Source organism: Mus pahari, unplaced genomic scaffold (assembly GCF_900095145.1).
Source record: "Mus pahari unplaced genomic scaffold, PAHARI_EIJ_v1.1 scaffold_10846_1, whole genome shotgun sequence".
NCBI lineage: Eukaryota > Metazoa > Chordata > Mammalia > Rodentia > Muridae > Mus > Mus pahari.
Genome location: NW_018393775.1, coordinates 12,825 through 18,905, shown reverse-complemented (window position 1 = coordinate 18,905; position 6,081 = coordinate 12,825). Strand labels below are relative to the sequence as shown.

General features: G+C 32.1%; 1 pseudogene; it reads left to right on the top strand.

Moving 5' to 3' along the window:
* The first annotated feature begins 291 nt into the window (after nt 1-291).
* LOC110315725 lies at nt 292-1,223 on the top strand (annotated as a pseudogene).
* Nucleotides 1,224-6,081: the final 4,858 nt, after the last annotated feature.

Here is a 6,081-nt window from a genome sequence, read left to right as displayed (position 1 = left end):
TGCTTTACAAAGTCCTTAATAAAATGAATTGTAGTTTGGCTATAATATTAATTATAATCTTAACCTATCAAGATCAATATAATGAAGGTTAAAATCAAGGTTGGACTTTTGTCCAACTCAGCAAAAACTGAAAGTCCTCAGTTATATTCATACACTTTATTGTTTTCATGTTTTCTTTCTCAATGTACATCTGATCCTGTAGCATATGAGTGTTTCTTAACGAACAAACAAAAAACAACATATTCATGAGAGAAATTTTTAGTTTGGCTTCATTGTCCATGTCTTGAAGCTATGAGGAATCTCTCAGTTGTGACTCAGTTTATCCTTCTGGGCATCCCTCATACAAAGGGTGTGGAGACCATGCTCTTTGTCCTGTTTTTGTCATTCTACATCTTCAACTTAGTGGGGAATTTGCTCATACTTCTTGCGATTATCTCTTCCAGTCGGCTTCACACACCCATGTACTTCTTCCTGTGCCAGCTGTCAGTGTGTGATATATTTTTCCCTTCNGTTAGCTCTCCCAAGATNCTGTTCTACCTCTCAGGAAATAGCAGAGCCATCTCCTATGCAGGCTGTGTTTGCCAGCTCTTCTTCTATCATTTCCTTGGCTGTACTGAGTGTTTCCTATACACGGTGATGGCTTATGACCGCTTTATTGCCATATGCTTTCCTCTAAGGTACTCAATAATCATGAACCACAAAGTGTGTGCCACCATGGTTGTGGGACATCATTTTTTGGCTGTATTCAGAATACTTTTCTGACCACTCTCACCTTCCAGTTGTCCTACTGTGGTCCCAATGAGGTGGATTATTACTTCTGTGATATCCCTGTGATGCTGAAGCTGGCTTGTGCAGACACATCAACCCTAGAGATGGTGGGTCTCATTAGTGTGGGACTGATGACCCTCAGCTGCTTCCTCCTCATCCTTACCTCTTACAGCTTCATCCTTTGCTCCATTCTTCAGATCCGCTCTACTGAGGGGCGGCAAAGAGCCTTCTCTACCTGCAGTGCCCATCTCACTGCCATCCTCCTTGCCTTCATGCCAGTGGTCCTCAGATACCTCCAGCCTACCCCCAATCCCTGGCTTAATGCAGCAGTTCAAGTCTTGAATAACCTGGTGACACCTATGCTGAATCCTTTGATCTATAGCCTAAGAAATAAGGAAGTAAAATATTCTTTAAGGAAAATGCTACAGCAAGGGCCTTTTCTGTCTAAAAAGTAGTAGACAAAGGCTTAGATCTTAATACTTAAATACTATAGCGTCTTCAAAAGCCTTTCCTTTCTGTGCAATAGATAACACAGATGTCGCCAGTGCTATGAAATCTTGAAGATTAAGGGAAAACTACTCAAGATAAACTAATAAGTTATTTTATCAGCATGGACTATCTCTTTCCAATTAGCAGAATATCTGGAAATTTCTCTTCCTTTGCCTGACTTATACTCTTATCGCTACAATTGTACTTTTACCTCTTAGTTACCACTTCATCAACACATGATTTTCTCATTATTTCCCTAAATATCTGAAATAAATGAGCTTTCATTTCAATGTCTTGGGGTTCTTGATAGAAATCAAAGAATTTCAATCACACGGCTTTGCCATATATTTGTGATTTCTGAACCATAACTGAAAAGTCATGAATTATAAGTAAGATATTTTGGAAATTTAAACCTAAATGGGACCCATTTGTGCTATTTTGGATTAAAGAGAATACTTATATCTTCAGTCAAATATGAAGACTTTGTGTTGTTCGTACACCAGGAGTGGTGAAAGAAAATTTATAGGGAGTTGATGAAAAAACTTTGTGAATGGCAGGCAGATACTATTAGTTGTCATTTCTAGAAAATTTAAATTTGTATCTGGAATTGTCAACACATATAAATGCCTTTTCACTATCTAAGCTGTCATTCATTTGTCATTTCATACACTTTCCTTATGCAGAAGCTGTCACTTCTATGTCCTTTTGTGGATTTCCTTTTCTGCTGTTTGCATCAATGATATACATGTAGAATCCCTGACTTATTTATTATTTATTTTAAAAAAATACAGTGTGTGAGCTTGTGTGTGTGCATGCATGCATGAGTGCATGTATGTATGTGTGTATGTGTGTATGTTAATGTCCGTAACCTTGTGATACATTCTGTGTATGTTCATATGCTTTTTTGTCCAGAAGATAATCTCAAATTTTTTTGAGGGAGAGTTAGAGAATATGCTCGAACTAAATTCTGAGATCTAAGTCAAAGTTTCCACTTCATTATTTTTAAAATTATATTTATATTCCTTCTCTTTAAAAGAATATTTATTATCTGTGGGTATAAGAAAAACTATTTATACTGTACCTAAGTATTTCGGTTGTGTAGTAAAATGGCAGTTACAAGTTTCCTTCCAAGATCCATGAATTCACTAGCTCTATGTAAGAACAGCTAATGAAATATAGATTCAATGAACTAGAAAGATAGTAAATAGGGCCATATAGGTGGGTTTGGGAGAGGAAAAAATGGGAGAAATGATATAATTATAATATAATCATGAAAAGTATAATAAATATTTTCAAAAAGCTTCATTAAAGAATGAAATATGACATAAGCAGTGATTTCTATTTACTGAAAAATTGAACATTAATGGAGTCCTTGGTCACTAGATGGGAAGCTGAAAGATGGAAACCCAATGCTGATTAATGAACTTTTAGGGACCAGTATTGACAGTGGGTAGATCATGGATATGGCAAAACCCTGTCAAAGGCTACCTTGTCCTAGATGCCTTCTCTAGGCCCAAAATAAAATGGCTTGGTTCTGTAACATGTAAAAAACAACAAACCATATAATCATATAATATATTTGGTAGATAGAAGAAGTGATCTATTTTACTTCACTGTCACAATTTATGAGAAATATATTGTCCTCAGTAACTTGGGTACACTAATATTTTTGCTTAAAAACATCTTTCAAATTTTTGCTAAAATTCTTTTGAGAAATTTAGATGAAAGTTTTGTGATACATCAAACCTTTAATCTAGATATCAAATTTGGAGCTTTCCTCAAGTATCTATAGTCTCTAAATGGTTCTAAAAATAAGAATTATTAGGAAAAAGTGTCTAATCTAAAATTAATAATCTGTTAATTCATAACAGAATCTTATGGTTATTTGTAGTAGATTTATTCATTAATGCAAAAGAATAAATCTTCATCAATCTGATTCATAACAAGTAACACGAATAGCAAATGGTTGGAAGAGACATATGGGGTCTTTAGATTATACCCTTGACTGATTCAATTATTAACCAGTGTTGCAAATATTAACACAACAGATACAACAAGATAAATTGATTATTGAACACATGATAACACATTTTGTATCTTTTGTCATTGAAAGAGGCAAATTCAAAAAGGATGAAATAGACAAACATTAGAATTGATAACATCAAAATGGTTATATAAAATCAAATTTTGGCTTTAAATTATACCAAATAATTCGTACAAGTGCTAAAAATTTAAAATTTATCTCATTCAGAAACAGATTGGCTGTCTGTTGAATGACTAAGAACTCATTTATCATAATGTACAAATATTTCAAACAGATATATTTTTAAATTATCATAACATGATGGATAACAACTATTACTGTAATAACCTAAAATACCCTGATGATCACCAATAACTGAGTAAATATATTGTCATAAATCCATACATACAATAAATTCAAAATAATAAAAACGTATATATATATATATATATATATATATATATATATATATATAATATGATTACATTGATAAAGAAAACTTAAGTACATATTAATAAGGTATTTATTTGTGAGAATTGATAGAAAGGCCAATATCCTATTTACTGTGATTATGTGAATATCAGCTATTTTCTATTGGTTGAGGTCAAAAGAAGAGTCAAGAAACATAATCAATTTTGTCATTTTGACTGCAGCAATAATCCCAAAAATATATGTATACCAAAAATAATGTTTGTTCCTTAAATATGTACAGCTCCATGTACTTCAACTTCTCCTTGATAAATTTGTGTGTATGATGATTCCCTGAGTAAAAAATAAATGGCAAGAAACATAAAAATTTTTATGAATATTTTGTTAGTGTTTTGTCAAATTCGTAAGTTAATTTTAAAACTAGAATCTTTAAATGTTGAAATATTCAATCCCAGGATTAAGTTTTTTTTTTTTTTTTTAAACCTGTTTGTTTAAGTTTGCTTTTGGATCTATTGGGTGTATTTGAGAATTTCCTTCAGATAAATTCTTCACTATTTTTGTTCAGTACATGCACATATATTCTATTGACTCTTCATTCCAGTGGGGTTTGAATCTTGTAGCTACATATAATTCCTACTGAATTCTGAGTATTAATTTATATCTCAATGGCATACTGAAGTTTTAGGTTAGTTTTATTAGTGATTGTCTAGGGATTTAGGAGTAAGCTATTGTATTGACTGCAATTAAAAATAACTATTTTCCTTCTTTCCTCATTTTCACACTCTCAGGGGATTCCTTATATTTCAGCTAATTGAATGACAGCATATACTTAAAAATAATCATAATGTGGTGGGTGTACACACCTTTATCATTTTCTTAGTGTAAGGAACTATTAACACATGAAAGTCAAGACCTAATGGAAATTGAGAATCTTGAATATTCTGATTAGAAAGACCATATATTAAGTTATATTAAGCAAAAACTACACACTGAAACTGCCCATCTGCAACTGTTTTTCTCCTGTGTTGCTTTTCATCTTCTTATGCATTTGTTATGTCCTCTCAACTATTAATGAATGGACCCACAAGCCAGTTGCATATTTATAAATATTCAGTATTAGTGACCAGTCTGCTATCTCTAGTATTGCAGGTTTTCTTTCTAAAAACATACAATTTGTTTCTTGTTTACTTCATACATATGTTTTATGAATCTTGCATTTTTATTCTTTAAACTATATATATATAATATATATATATTATATATATATATCACTTAATGTGAGTTAATAAATATAAATTTTGAACCAAGATCCCAACACATCTTAAATATTGGATATGGAGAACAATTGAAAGATACCACATATTTAATAAAGTATCACTTGCATTTTTCCTTGTTCCTTTAAAATTTGGTTACTCCATTGCGTTGGTTGTTTCTACCAGAGACACCTAAGAAATGTACAGATCACAGAACAACCCACAAATGCTAGATCAAAATAAGAATTTTAACACAGCTATTAATGATCCATATACTTAATTTTTATTAGGATCTGAAAGTTAAATATGACAGGAATTCATTGAAAAATAGCTTGGCAGTTGGGAAATTAATTGTGATAATTTTTTTTATTTTCTCATAAGCATATTTCTAGAATAATGAGCATCCTTAGAGAATTTTTATTTCTTGACATACAATAACTGAAGATCTTAAATTCAGGACAGAGCTTCCAATTGCTCAGGTGACTGTGACTGTGGATGTGAATTTGACATTTTTGATATATAAACTGAGTGAGTACTGGAAGAAGATAACTTTACTTCCAGATCATGCTCACAGGTACTGTTGCCATTGATAGCCAGGCATTATATTCTCAATACTAACTGTAGAATGCTGGCTGTCTACTTCTCCCAGTGACAGGATTTGTGATATTTTAAAGCAACAAAAAAACCATGATATTGAAAATTTCAGTCTAAGTAAATTAGGTAAGCATGTTGGTCTCACATGCTCACACTTGTCAATTAGGACTGTAAGTCCTCAAGCAATCACTATCAAATAACTCAAATAAATGAACTTCCCCATTCACACATCTAGTTAATTTATTCCTAAAGGTACCTTTAAAAGTCTGTAATGTGATAGATGTGTATTAGTGAGGAGATAACCACACAAGTTCAACTTGTCATTTGGCTAGTAGTTTAGTTTATGTATCAAGTAAATGTGTAGTTCAGAAATTGCAATATCTTGAGTACCTTTAGGATAAATCCAATAAAATATCATGAAATCTCAGGGTTGTTTTGATTTGCATTTGATTTGCCTGATGATTAAGGATGTTGAACATTTTTTTAAGTGCTTCTCAACCCTTTAGTATTCCTCAGTTGACAATT